This window comes from Bubalus kerabau, chromosome 11 (genome assembly GCF_029407905.1).
Source record: "Bubalus kerabau isolate K-KA32 ecotype Philippines breed swamp buffalo chromosome 11, PCC_UOA_SB_1v2, whole genome shotgun sequence".
In the NCBI taxonomy this organism is placed as follows: Eukaryota; Metazoa; Chordata; class Mammalia; order Artiodactyla; family Bovidae; genus Bubalus; species Bubalus kerabau.
The window spans coordinates 48,039,301-48,054,631 of record NC_073634.1 but is presented as its reverse complement, the minus strand read 5'-3'; positions in this window follow the sequence as shown (position 1 = coordinate 48,054,631).

Genomic DNA, 15,331 nt, shown 5'->3' with positions numbered 1-15,331 from the left:
TAAAGAATCTGCAGCTCAGGTTCGATCCCTGGGTTGGGAATATCCCCTGCAGAAGGGAATGGCAACCCATTCCAGTATTCTTGCCTGGAGAATCCCATGGACAGAAGGATTCTCTAATATACTATATCATGATGTAATATCATACCATATTATGCTGCATCATGTTATATTATACTGTATCAAGTTATATTATACTATATAACATATTATACTATATCATATTATATTGTATCATATCATATCATATTATGTTGTATCATAACATATCACAGACCATTGATATATTACATGAAAAAAGCCAGCAGAACTGTGGATAAAGTCAGGTGGCAGCTGGGTCCCCAGTCAAAACCCCTCCTTTACCTTTCTTCTGGCTTATCAGCATGGAAAAAAAAAAAGTTAAAATGGAAAGCAGAAGTATCAAGAAAATGCAACTTTCTGTAGTAAAGGACCAAGAAGAGAAGAAGAGGAAGATGACTAGAGAGGGAAGAAAATGAGATGGGAATGGGTGTCTGGGTGATTAGGGCATCACAAGGAGCCAGAGGACAGAGTCCGTGCTGCTGTGATCACCAGAGGTCAACTGCAGCCCAAAGAGCAAGAAAAGGACAAGCTCATTCAGAAATTCATGCAATGGGAATTGTAGGCAAATACAAACTGCCTGCTTCACCACATTTATATTGAGGTCTTGGTAAGTCTAACAGAAAATGGAGAAATAAAAAGTAATTCTAAAAGGAAAAAATGAATTCTTAAATCTGTGGCTGAAATGGATGTGCCTTTCAGTCAGAACAACTCTATTATATAACGCACTATGAAACTGCTATTATCCTAGCTCAGAATGTCAAATTCTCAAAAAATAAAAGGAAAAAAGAAGAAAAGACCAAATGAAACAGATAAAAGTACCAGGAATTTTGTAACAAGGCAGAAAGGAAATGACTATATACTGATTTTTCCATGAGGTTGTGTTTCTCACATAGGAGCCCAAATAAACAAAGAAAAGTCATGTCATTAAAAACACTTCTTATAAATGTTTCCAAATAGCTGATAAGATGTCTGACTGTTGGGCTCTGTGTTCACCACCACAGTGAAATGTAGGGTCTGAGTGCAGAACTGTGCACAGTTCTAATTCATTCGTCATGATTGTGTCATCAACCTCTGGTATCAGCCTTCAAGATCATGAAGATTGTAGGTCTTTGGCCTGCCATTGATAATTATTTATCTGGCAATTATGTATTACTTTGGCTTTTATAACTACCTTAAGTGTCTGTATGCTCAAGTTTCAGGGGTAATATTTGAGACTGTTTTCTCCCAAACGATGAGGGGAGAGTAGGGGATACACATGTCATATCCGAATAATTAGAACCAACAAAATCACTGGATTCAACAACCTTGATAACAGAGCAGAGCTGTTGCTCTAGTGCAGTATATACCCTTTCATTATTGCAAGAATGTGAAATAATTGCATCAGCTGCCATTTTAGAATCCATAAAACACTCTCCTATAGAGTGCCTACTTAATATTCTCTATGGTTCTGTGAGGAAGTATAGTATGATATGGGAATATATTTGGTCTTTGTCCCTGGTTCATGGCACAGAATTCCCCAAACCTTGATATCTCCTGAGTGATACTGAAGTTGGAGCTGGCCTCTGTACCCCAACACTGAATTGAATCTTGGAGACAGAGTTTTGGGTGAAATAAAAAAGAATAGCTTCATTTCTTTGCCAAGCAAAGGGGTCCACAGTGGGCTAATGCCTTCAAAATTGTGTGTCTGGGTATACCCATGGAGGAGGAAAGGTTGTGTATTAGGAGTCCTATAGTCCAGGGATAGCGTTGCTGATAAGAATTCAGGTGTGTGCAAGGCTCCACCACCCACATCCCTTCAAGCCAGAGATCACCTGGTGTCAGGCGGTGATGTGACCTCTCTGGAATGAGGAGTGCTTCATCAAGTAGTTAATATCTTCTGCTTGTTTTTTTTAGTTCTGCAGACGAGCTCAAAGATATTTTGTGTGTCCCTTGAAGGGGAACCAGGACCCGCTGCCAGGCTGTACTATTGTTTCTTAGCTGTTCATCCCTTGTCTCTGCACCCCTTCCCTTCCCTGATTAGCAGCTGCTTGAACTTGCCCTTTGTCCTCCTCCATTAATTGTTGTTTAGTCACTTAGCTGTGTCCAACTCTTTGCAACCCCATGGACTGTAGACCACCAGGCTCCTCTGTCCATGGGATTTCCCAGTACTGGAGTGGGTTGCCATTTCCTTCACTGGGTATCTTCCTGACCCAGGGATTGAACCTGCATCTCTTGCATTGGCAGGTGGATTTTTTACCAACTGGGTCACCAGAGAAATCCCTCTGTTTCAATATGAGTGTCTTTTTTATTCATCCTGCGTCCCTTCCCATCACTTTGGGTTTATGCTAATTGAAGTGACTTAGAGTGGAACCCCTAGACCCTCAGGATGGGGTTGGTCACCAGAAAGCCCAAGTGCTTGGATAGTTGAGATGATCACACCCACGACCTCCAGGGGTGGGGTGGGGGCTGGAGATTGAGCTCTTAACAAGTTCTTCAAAAACAGTTGAGCTAGCTGAGGAGTTGGGAGGGTGCATCTGGAGAGGCGTGGAATCCACCTGCTCCTCCCTCCTTACTCTGCCCCTGAAGTGATTCCATTTGTCTGTTCCTGAGTTGTATCTTTTGTAATAAACTGTTTCTTGTGTTTTGTCAGCTGTTCTATAAAATCATCAAAACTGAGGAGGGGAAGCATGGAAACCCTTGACTTACAGCTGGTTGTTCAGAAGTACAGTGGCAGCTGGGACTTGAGACTGTGTCTGAAGTGGGACCGAGCCCTTCACCTGTGGGGTCTGCATCACCTTTGTGGTCCATGTCAGAACTGAACTGAATGAAAGGACAGCTAGGTGGTGCCCTTTCCACCACCAGTTGGAAAACTGGTCACTGTGGGGAACAAAGAACCCTACAAATTTGGTATCAGAGGTGTTTGAGTAAAAGCAACTCAGGCAGACAGGGTGACATCATTCCCTTTTACAGGTAGGCTTACAAAGCTGAACTGATTCTCTCACAGGATGAGCCAAGCAGGGTGTCCACGGAGCAGGCTTTACCTTATTCTCACACTCATACCATCCCCCTCTTGACTGTGGTTGAACCGGGTCTGGTCCTGTCATCTACAAACTGGCACTTGCCAAGAGCATTTGTCAGTGACTCAACAACAGCAGCAAGGACATTTGCCATCTGCCTCTGCAGAGACTGAAGCCTGTGCTGCTGCAGCTGCTGACCTTCAACACCCCCCGAGGGAGTTTAGGGTGGAGAGTGGGCACTCTGTGCTCCAGGGAATCTAGTAGAACAGGTCTTTAGATAGTTAGATATTTTCAGGAACTGATTTCTTGATCCCAATCCTTGCATTTTCTCATATCTTTCTAGAAAAGCACTAAAGCCCTTCCCGATGACATCAGCTCCTCGTGATAGCAGAAAATCTTTTGTAAAGTAAGTGCTCAATTACATTAAACTCCCCCTTTACCAAAATATATATTGACCTTCCCCCACTGCTTCTTAGGAACAGTCTCTCAGAACTCTCTGAAGTGCTGTCTCCCAGGCTGCAATCCTCATTTTGCCCCAAATAAAACTTAACTCGAAACTCTCATGTGGCACATCTTTTTTAATTGACAATCCTGACTAGTCATAGGGCAACACATTCAATGTCAAAACTGCAGAAACCTAACCAGTAGCCAGAGGCGAGGGTAGACCCAGAATAACTGGACAACAAAGTCAACCTAAGCTAGTTTCCTTAGACGTCAGTTTACAGAAGTCCTCCGCTGAGAAATCACACGAAAGCTGCTTGTTTCTGTTTATTAAAATCATTATCTCAGTCTTCCCAGAAGTACCTTTCCCTCAGCACTTTGTGGTGGTACCAAGTTGGTTTCTACTTGTCCCATTAACTTATTGCAAGGGAAAAGGCTAAATGTGAAAACAGAGGCACCATTGAGAGAGGAGAAGAGATGAGTAGATTTTATTAAGCAGGAAACTGGCAAAGGTTTGACAATCTCTTGCTAAGGCTATTTAATAGCATTTCCCCTCAGACGACAGAGCCACAGGTTAGCCTGAATTGAAAAAGGCCAGCAGTGTATATATGTTTGTGGGCATGTGTGCATGTGTATGTGTGTGTGTGGTATGTCTGGGCATGTGTGTGCACACATGTTGTGTTTGGGAAGAGATTGTGGACAGTGATAGGAAACAATTCAGACTAAATATAAAAATCATCACTTAAATCATAGCTTCGTGAGCATCCCACTTGTGACACATTCTCAGGTCATCACAGTGGGAGACAGAGCATCCCCACAGTGACAGTGGGGAAGCAGGAATCCAAGTGACATCATTTGCTTTAGAGCAGCAGTCCCAACCTTTTTGGCACCAGGGACCAGTTTCATGGAAGACAATTTTTCCACAGATCGGGGGTGAGGGACACTTTACGGATGACTCAAACATTTCGCATTTATTGTGCACTTTATTTCTATTATTATTACATTAGCTCCACCTCAAATCATCAGGCATTAGATCCTGGAAGTTGGGGGATCCCTGAATCAGATCACACTTAGAAGACTTGAAATGGAAAAAACCCAGCGACGGTGCTCAGACTTTTTTATTGTAGCTGTGTGTTAAATTATGCAAATATTTTCCAGTCATGTTAGTTTCATCTTACTTAGCTCATCCACCTATGACACATTAAGTGCTGCCCTGAACTGAAAAATCTAGCACTGATTTCAGTAGGGCCCTCCCCTGAGCCTTCCTTTTCTTCTGAAATGATCTCACATGGAATATAACCTTAATAGCAAGTCGGATGGATAGATTCTGTATTCATTTTCAAAATCTGAGTAGCTAGCTGATGGATGGCCTTTCTTGATTACTATAACCATACCCCAAAGTGCAAATCAGACAGGTCCTGTTCCTCTTAATATTCTTAATGCCTTTAAGACATTTCGTGCTTAGCACTCTTGAACAGATCCCTAGTGTCACGGTGATAAACTCCAGCCTCCTTGGAGAGCTCCAGCAGGGCCCGCTTCCTGCTGCAGGGCTGGCCCCCAGCCTCACTGGGTGTCACCGCATCCCTGAGCACTCCAGGCATACAAAGCTGATGGCATTCCCACATGCCCTCTGCTCCCAGACGTGCCCAGTGTGTCAGGAAGAGATTGTGTGCCCAGAATAGCTGCCCCCACCTCTTCACCTGGCTGAGTCCTCCCCCTCAGCACTCACCCCAGGTCAGGTGCAGCACACCTCTCCCTCTTGGGCCCTTGCTCTGTCTCCCCTGTCTTACTTCCCTTTGTTATTGCAGCCCCTCTCACATCATTAGTTTCCCCATATATTAACCTTCCCGCAATTTACTGACCCTAGAAATTAGAAACTCTTTTCCTATGTGTTTTGTCTTCTCCACAAATTTGTCGCCCTTTGTTAAAATGGTACATAAGCCTCCAGGCTAGACTACTTTTAAGGGGTTTTCATTTCATTTCCGTAAAGCCCCTGGGCCAGTGAGAGAGGAGAGGTATCCCAGTTCAAGGAGAGTGCAGCATCAGCCACCAGAAGACAGCGAACCCTGGGCGGCCTGTAGGTTAGTGACCTGCGAGAGTTACCAGGATCATGGCTCGGGGTGTCCCTGGGTTCGGGAGGTAAAATGTCAGGAAGCCAGGAGGTAAATAATAAGACATTAGACATATTACAGAATGAGATGGAATTTTGATTTTGAACCTGTACCAATTGTGCAGTTTCAACCATATCACATGCACTGCTCTATTTTATGCACTTTCAGAGTCAAGGCCATTCTGAAACAGGGGAGCTGGGGTCAGCTGATGGCCTGAAATGAAAACGTGCACATCTTTCAGTTCCAAAATAATTTGACCTGTACCACCTGGGAAAGCAGCTGCCCCCAAGAGGATGAAGGTGTATGTGGGTTGGAATATGGCACACAGAAGCCACAGGACAGGAAAAGTCAGGATGGGAGAGGAAGCCAGTGTTAAATCAGTGCAGTGCTGGGCTGTCAGCACCAGTGCCTGCAAATACACCCCAGGAAACTTGGCACGATTACCCAGGGCTGTGCATTCCCACCTCTCCCCAGCATCTTCTCTGCTTACCCCCTTTTGAGTTTCTTGCATTTCCAGCTGTTTGGGGTCGCCTGCAAGGTGTACACATGGCTGCATGCATAGCACGAAATCTTGGGATTTCCATATAGACAGCTTCTTGCCGCTCCAGCAATTCCCACAAGCAGAGTGGGAGCCTTTTCAGTGCACGTGTGTGTGTGTTCACGTGTTTATCTCCATAACAGCAGCTACATTACAGAATCTGCCAGTTTGATCATTTCAATTCTGCTCTGCTTGGAAAGCTAATAGAGCAAAACTCAAAGAAACGACATCAGAGTCACAGCTCATTTCATGTGATCTCCATCTGCTGCTACAGAGTCGAGAGTTGTCTGTGACCTTAGGGAGAACTTCTGCCAAGAAACCACCTAGGGAGGGAGATCAGGGACCAGGAGAGCTTGCTCATTTGCCTCATAGGCTTCAGTCGATGGCTGCTGTTTTAAGGACTGGAAAGGATGCCCATATGTGACACTGTTGCTGTAGCTCCCATTCTATCTTGCCAACAGCTTTTGGCTGAATCTTACACACAGATTCAATGATGCCCTTCCCTCTTGGTTGACGTCCTCCTGCAGTCTGCTGCTTTCAGCTCTTGAGCTGTGGCTTCCTGGCTCCTCTCTCTTCAGCTCACACCGCCACACCTTCATCATCCTGGAAAATGAGAAACTGAACTCCACTGATACTGTTTCCATCACCAACTGCAGACAATGTATGTTGACACTGAAGAACACAGCCTCCAATTCTGCTATATGAAGATCTTCATTTTTTTTTTTGCTATATATTACTTATCAGTCTCACCTGCTGCTGCTGCTATACTTGAAGTCCATGGGAACAAAGATTGAATCTTGGCCACAATTTATTTCTAGCATCTAGCCAGTGTCTGACTCGAGAAAAATACACATGAATTAGCTGTTGGATTATTAGAGGGCTTCCCTAGTGGCTTGGTGGTAAAGAATACACCTGCCAGTACAGGAAATGTGAGTTTGATCCCTTGTCCAGGAAGTTTCCATGGAGAAGGAAATGACAACTCACTTCAGTGTTTCCCTTTTAAGATAATTTGTGAATAAATTTATGCATATAAATATCCAATTTCACATTAAATAACTTATTAACTTTATTTATTTTGATTTTTTGTTCATCATGGACTCTTTTGCATTCATTTTTATTTTTATTTATTTTCTGGCCTTGCTGCATGGCATTCAAGATCTTAATTCCCAGCCAGTGATTGAACCCATGTGCCCTGCAGTGGAAGTGTGGAATCAACCACTAGACCACCAAGGAAATTCCAACTTACTAGTTTTAAAACACACTGATAATTTTCCAACTCCACCATTTGTTTCATATTAACACTCTATTGTGAGGAGGAGCTTACTGTTCTTCACTTTTTATTGTCTGGTTGGTTGTTTTCCTTGAAGTTCCTATATATATATAACTTTTTTATTAATCAGTGGGTGCTGATGCATTACTGTAATTGCCTATTTTTATGTTCAAATTGTTCCAAAAATGACCGGGGCAAATCAGTTCATGTGAGTACCTGTGACCTTGTGACCCTTGAGCTCCTTCCATTATTCTTTTGGCATTGCTCCATTTTCTAGTGCAGTAAGTTGTGCTAGGACCATCTCAGAATTTTCCCATCCCAGCTATGAGCTCCCTGGTGATTCACACGTTAAATTATCTGCCTGCAACAGTGATTCGATCCCTGGGTCAGGAAGATTCCCTGGAGGAGGGCATTGCAACCCACCCCATTATTCTTGCCTAGAGACTCCCATGAACAGAGGAGCCTGGTGGGCTACAGTCCATGGGGTCACAAAGAGTTGGACATGACTGAGTGACTAAGCACTTACCTTTTATCTAATGAAACCTTGTTCATTTCACTGGAGAATGATATTTAGAAGCCAACCTCTGCGTGTTTATAGGACATTTGTGTATCTTATTTTGTGAATTTTCTCTTCACATTTATGGTATACTTTCATCAAGTCTGCATAGCAACTCTTAGGATGTGGGTGTGTCCTCTGTCTCAACCTGGGTGCTGGTTACACAGATATGCTCCCTGTTATTATGAATATTATTCTCAGTAGATAGTTTAAAGAATAATTTACTAGATGACATCTGTAAACAAGACAGAAGTGAAATCTTCAGAAAATGACATCACCTTTCCTGGAAACAGTAGGACCACTTTCCTCTATAATTTGAAATTGCACTGAACTCTTTAATTCCATATTTTATATTTTTTCCTCCCTTTCCTCAAAATCCTATTTTGATTACATTAAAAATCAAATGTTAGATATAGAGGCTAATTTTAAGCTCTAAATGTCTTTTATAAAATATGTTCTTCATTATTTAAAAAAAGGAAATTATAATCCATTTTATTATTTCATTTCCCACTTGAAAGACAAAAACCTTGTCAAGATTTAAAAAAAGGGGGTTTCCTTTACCCTGACCTTGCTGTTATAATACAGCATGATTTCTATCCTGAAAATTGGGAATATGCAAATGTACTAAGATGCTGAAAATTCAAGATCATCATAATATGACTACAGCATGACCTTGGCAGAGGGAGGCAAAGAAAGCAAGCACAGGAAGGCACAGGATTATTCTAATAATTCAGAGCTCAAGTTTTCATCATATAGCCAGATTTCCCCAATATAAATCATTCTAGCTCTGGCATTGCTGCTTCCTAGGCAGTTGCTTTTAGAGTAGAACACATTCTTATGCTAAGTAAGTGTGCATGCCTTGGTACTGAATACATTTCTTTTTCTGAGACTAGAATATTAAAAATAAATATTATCAGTCCCTATGATAACAAAATAAACACACTTCAATGAGAATGTAAGAAGAAAAACATTTAAATGCTGAAAATATATTAAAAAAAGAAAAAACACAAGCAACCATTTGGATTTTTAGAACTAAGTGACTTGAATTATTCGCTGATTAGGAATTTTGTTGTTGGTTTTTTTTTAGATGAGTAAATATATACTTTTTGGATTAGATGTGTATGTGCTTAGACACTCACTCATGTCTGGCTCTTGAGATATGGGATTTCCCAGCAAGAATACCAGAGTGGCTTGCCATTTCCTTCTCCAGGGGACCTTCCCAACCCAGGATCGGGATTGAACTAGATCTCCCGCGTTGCAGGCAGATTCTTTACCCACTGAGCCACCAGGGAAGCCCCTCCACCACTTGGATTAGATGGACCCCATTTTATAGTTTCAGAAAAACATCTATTTCTGCTTTATGGACTATGCCAAAGCCTTTGACTGTGTGGATCACAATAAACTGTGGAAAATTCTTCAAGATATAGGAATACCAGACTACCTGACCTGCCTCTTGAGAAACCTATATGCAGGTCAGGAAGCAACAGTTAGAACTGAACATGGAACAACAGACTGGTTCCAAATAGGAAAAGGAGTATGTCAAGGCTGTATATTGTCACCCTGCTTATTAAACTTATATGCAGAGTACATCATGAGAAACGCTGGGCTGGATGAAGCACAAACTGGAATAAAGATTGCCAGGAGAAGTATCAATAACCTCAGATATGCAGATGACACCACCATTATGGCAGAAAGTGAAGAAGAACTAAAGAGTCTCTTGATGAAAGTGAAAGAGGAGAGTGAAAAAGTTGGCTTAAAGCTCAACATTCAGAAAACTAAGATCATGGCATCAGGTCCCATCACTTCATGGCATATAGATGGGTAAACAGTGGAAACAGTTGGGGACATTATTTTTTGGAGCTCCAAAATGACTGCAGATGGTGACTGCAGCCATGAAATTAAAAGATGTTTACTCCTTGGAAGGAAAGTTATGACCAACATAGACAGCATATTAAAAAGCAGACATTACTTTGCCAACAAAGGTCCGTCTAGTCAAGGCTATGGTTTTTCCAGTGGTCATGTATGGATGTGAGAGTTGGACTGTGAAGAAAGCTGAGTGCAAAAGAATTGATGCTTTTGAACTGTGATGTTGGAGAAGACTCTTGAGAGTCTCTTGGACTACAAGGAGATCCAACCAGTCCATCCTAAAGGAGATCAGTCCTGGGTGTTCATTGAAAGGACTGATGTTGAAGCTGAAACTCCAGTACTTTGACCACCTGATGCAAAGAGCTGACTCATTTGAAAAGACCCTGATGCTGGGAAAGATTGAGGGCAGGAGGAGAAGGGGAAGACAGAGGATGAGATGGTTGGATGGCATCACCGACTCATTGGATATGAGTCTGGGTAAGCTCCAGGAGTTGGTGATGGACAGGGAGGCCTGGCATGCTGTGGTTTATGGGGTGGCAAAGAGTCGGACATGACTGAGTGACTGAACTGAGAAACTGAACTAATTTTATATAATAGCAAAGAAATGTATTAATTGATTTTCTACTAATGCAAATGAATGTCCTTCACAAGCAGCAGAAAAAGAAATCACCAACAAAATCAGAGTTTAATTATTTCCTTAATAGCCACTTGGAATCAATATATCTGCCTAATGCCCACTGCCAAAACTTAATTCCCATAGTATTCACTTGCTTTTATGTGATTTCAAGCAATCAGAAGATGAAAAGAGAGTACATTTCATTCATGTTATAATAACAACTTTAAAAAATTATACACATAATGTTTTGAAGGGAGCAAAACAAGATAAAAAGACAACGAATAAAGAGGACAGGTACTGGCATGTTTCTCGGCTCAGGTGTCCACTTCCAGGGATGAGAAAAAATAGACTCAATCAGGTTAGTACACTTGGCTCCAGCTTCACTTCCAGGATAAACCAAATAGCTGAACAAGTGTCCATGAATCCAAGATCTCAAATTATCTTCCTGAGTTGGTCACCAATTGGCTGTGACCTTGCAAAGCTTACTAGCTTTTCTTAAACACAGGTAGTTTTAGAAACAGGTGCCTGTTTTGTGTAACTAGCAACCCCTAAGATGTTGTTTATAGAAGAGGTGGGGGCTTCCCAGGTAGCGCTAGTGGTAGAGAATACACTGCTGATGAAGGAGACATGAGATGTGAGTTCTATCCCTGGGTTGGGAAGATCCCCTGGAGAAGGAAATGGCAACCCACTCTAGTATTTTTGCCTGGGAAATCCTATGGACAGAGGAGCCTGGCAGGCTACAGTCCATGGGGTCGCAAAGAGTTGGACATGACTGAGCATACACCTTTAATATAGCTACTCCCTGATACAAATCACATAAGGATTTTGGAACTCAGCACTGTTAAGTGACTTATTAGGTGATAGGCTTACAAGGTGGTTACACTGGGACTGAACACTGGGCTCTTTCCTTCATGTTTCCTATGTAATAAGCTGTTACTGAGAAAAGAGGTGACAGCCTCACAGCAGACTCCTCACAGGCACCTTGCAGTCCAGTTTGATCACAGTTTTATCTTTACAGCCTTTTGCTGCCTGGGTGCTGTTTCTGGGGCCCTGACCTGCCCACACACTTCACATCCTGTCACCTGGACCAGAGAAATAGCATCTTTGTCTAAGCACCCAGTGATGGGACTTCCCCAGCAGTCCAGTGGTTAAGACTTTGCCTTCCAGTGCAAGTGGTATGGGTTCAATCCCTGGTTGGGGGGCTAAGATCCCACATGCCTCATGGTCAAAAAACCAGACCATAACACAGAAACAATATTGTAACAAATTCAATAAAGACTTAAAAAAAAAAAAAAAAAGGCACCTAGTGATGTAACAGCTGCTACACCAGGAACATAACTCCTTTGGGTGCCTGTAGATTCTGACAGAGCTGCACTGAGGAATTGACTTGCTAGAAGGCACATGCATGGAGAGTGTTTCTTCATTTATTCAGTCAGTACTTTCTTTTGAGGAATTACATGTGCCAGGCACTGCATGTGACACTGGGACTAAAGCAGAGTCCCCCCAGTAAGAGTTTAAGGAGGAGACACACATATCAACAGTCACAATTGCTCTGGCTACATCCCAGGATGTGTGAGAATCTGTCCAGGCAAAGAAAGGTCTGCACTGGGCCTTCCGGTCAATCTGAAGAGACTCTGCAGAAGTGCCGTGAGGTTCCACATTGCACTGGAGATCTCGAACTTTGAACTCTTTGACTTCAAATTTACTCAAGGTTGTATACCAACTTAAATTTTAAGAAATGGATATGTGACCACTCTCCAGAAGATCTACTCAGATGAATAGCAGGCCGTGTGTCATACTGAACACACTTCCTTACACGCCCCATTGTCTTGTTGATAGACTGTCAGCTTCTTGACAAAAAGAGCTAAAGGCCAGTTGACTTCATCAAGATTCCTTGGAGCTGATCTGTTGTTTAGTTGCTAAGTTGTGTCTTACTTTATTGCAACCCCATGGACTGCAACTCGCCAGATTCCTCTGTCCATGAGAGTCTCCAGGCAGGAATACTGGAGTTGATTGGCCCCCGAAATCTCTGTATAAATATGTGTGATGCTTCCTTTCAAGTTGATCAACATTAGATATCACCAACTTCATCACAATATCTTTATAATGATAGCCTACAATCACATGGATAAATCCCTTTATTTACTTATAATAAGGTAAAATGATGACAGATATTAATTTGTAGAGAAGCTGCTGATCTACCTGACTTTCTTTTGCATCTGGCCTGTTTCCCACATCATGCAAACTTCCTATTCTGTCTGCATCCTCCCCAGCTTTCTCTTTCATGCCTAAATACTGATGATCTTCAAGGGAAAACAGGTGAAGAGGCAATAGGGGAGAAGAACTAGGCATTTTAATTTGGGGGTTCTCATTTATAGCAGCTTAGTCTGCCCTGGCATTAAGGGACACTGTGGGTTTTAGCCCAGAAAAGCTTAATCACAGGAACCCAGACGTCAGCAGAGTCTGGGAGCTGAGAAGCAAACAAGAACAGACTGGATATAAAGTCTAGCATTTTGACTTTCAAGTCCTCATAACCTGATCCTCTTAGAAAGAGCTAGGATAGAGTGCTGATCAGATGCCCACGGGCTGCTATGCTCATCAGGGACCACAGGACCCTGGCGGGCAAATAAAGAGACCAACCACAGATGAGAAATGCTGTTTTGGGACCAGGATCCAAGTCACGGCAGAGCCCTTTAGCTACTCCTGATCACAGAGCTGTGAGCAAAGGGAGGAATATTCTCAAAGTGTGCCCAGCATCTGATGTATTTATAGTGCAGTGAAATGTGCAGATTCTCCAGTGCAGTTTTCACAAATCTACACATTTGGGGAAATGCTGACATGTCCTATTTTGGGATTTTTATACTGTTTATACTCTTCAGCCAGATTCTCAAGATCAGTACACCTACATACAGCACTTGATTTTTTTCTTTTTACATAAAGTCCTCCCTAACCCTTAGACTAGCAGTGCAGGTAGGGTATGATCCAAGGTCCAGTCTCAACAGAATTTTCCCATTGATGGGAACACATGTCCATCAGTTAGAGCCATTCTTCCCCCTGGAGACATGGTGACCTGCCCGGTCGCAGTCCTGATCACAGAGGCTGGCCTGTGGCACTGTGAGCGCTGCGAGTCTCCAGCAAACACAAGTGTAGCCCCTGGACAAGGCTCCAGCCCTCAGGTGGCTTTGCTGATGGGCTGTTGGTGACCTTTCTCTACGCTGTTTTCACGCCTAAGAAGTATTCCTACAGGAAGTTGCCAACACGTGTGAGCTCCAATGGGAAGGAGAAGCCACAGGGGAAGGTGGAGAGAGCTACACACCTTGAAAATGATGACTTTCTTCCACAAACATCTCTGAAGACCCCACCGGCTCACGAACCTCAGAGCAGGAAGAGGTCCATCTGAGGAGACTCATCCTGGATGGACGCATGTCCTCATAGAATCTGCACTAGTGCAGCCTGAAGACCTTAACATGGCTTTGATGTCACAGAGTCCTGGGGTCCGTCCTGCTCCATAATGTAATAGATGCGTGACCTTAACTGAGGTCGTTAATTTTCCCCATCATAAAATGAGGATAATAGAAGTGTGTGTGCCTTACAGCTTTCTTGCACATGTTAGCTTAGATAATTTCAGCAGCATGCCTAACAAACTACTGGGTTGCTGTTGCTCAGTTTTGTCCAACTCTTTTTTGACCGCATGGACTGTAGCCCACCAGGTTCTTCTGTCCATTGAATTTCCCAGGCAAAAATGCTGTAGTGGGTTGACATTTTCTTCTCCAGGGGATTTTCATGACCCAAGGATCAAACCCATATCTCCTGCATTGGCAGGCGGGTTCTCTCCCACTGAGCCCCAGGGAAGCCCATGGTACTGGGTACACGGCACTAAAATGAAACTGCCAGTGTGGCTATTTCCCTGTCCAGTTGCTCCTTCCCTGAGGCTGTCTCACAGCTTAGGGATTAAATCACAGCCAGGATTTCGCACTTCACTGCCATCTGCTAGAGTCCACACTGCCCAATGAAGCTGCTCTAAGGTCAATTTATTTTGTTCCTTTCTTCGACTATTAACCATACTGAACATTTCAGGAACCTAAGAGCCTGCCCTGGGCAAAGTGAGGAGATAAAATGGACAATCTGCAAAGATCTTCCCTAATAAAGTGTTAATGAGGTGATAATGACTTACCGTGTCTGCCTTCCCATAGAACATCTCTTCATGTTAAAAAGAGCCCTCGGTGTTCTAACCCAGAGGACTCACTAACAGTGTAGCCACACTACCCTACCTTCAATTTAAAAAAAAAATTATTGAAGTATCGTTGATTCACAGTGTTGCGCTAGTTTCTGCTGTGCAACAAAGTAAATCAGTTATATATGAACATAGTGTTGAGTCGAGTTCCCTGTGCTATACAGTAGATTCTATTAGTTATCTATTTTATACATAATACTGTGTATATGTCAACCCCAGTCTCCCAGTTTAACCCTTTCACCTCACCCCTTCCCGGGAACCCTAAGTTTGTTTTCTATGTCTGTGACTCTACATCTGTTTTGTTGATAAGTTTATTGGTACCATTTCTTTAGATTCCACATGTAAACTATATCATATTATATCTGTCTTTCTCTGACTTACTTCACTTAGTATGACAGTCTCTGGGTCCATCCATGTTGCTGCAAATGGCCTAATTTTATTCTTTTTATGGCTGAGTAATATTTCACTGTGGGCTTCCCTAGTGGCTCAGATGTTAAAGAATTCGCCTGCAATGTGGAAGACCTGGGTTCAATCCCTGGGTTGGAAAGATCCCCTGGAGAAGGGAACAACTACCCATTCCAGTATTCTGGCCTGGAGAATTCCATGGACAAAGAAGTCTGATAGG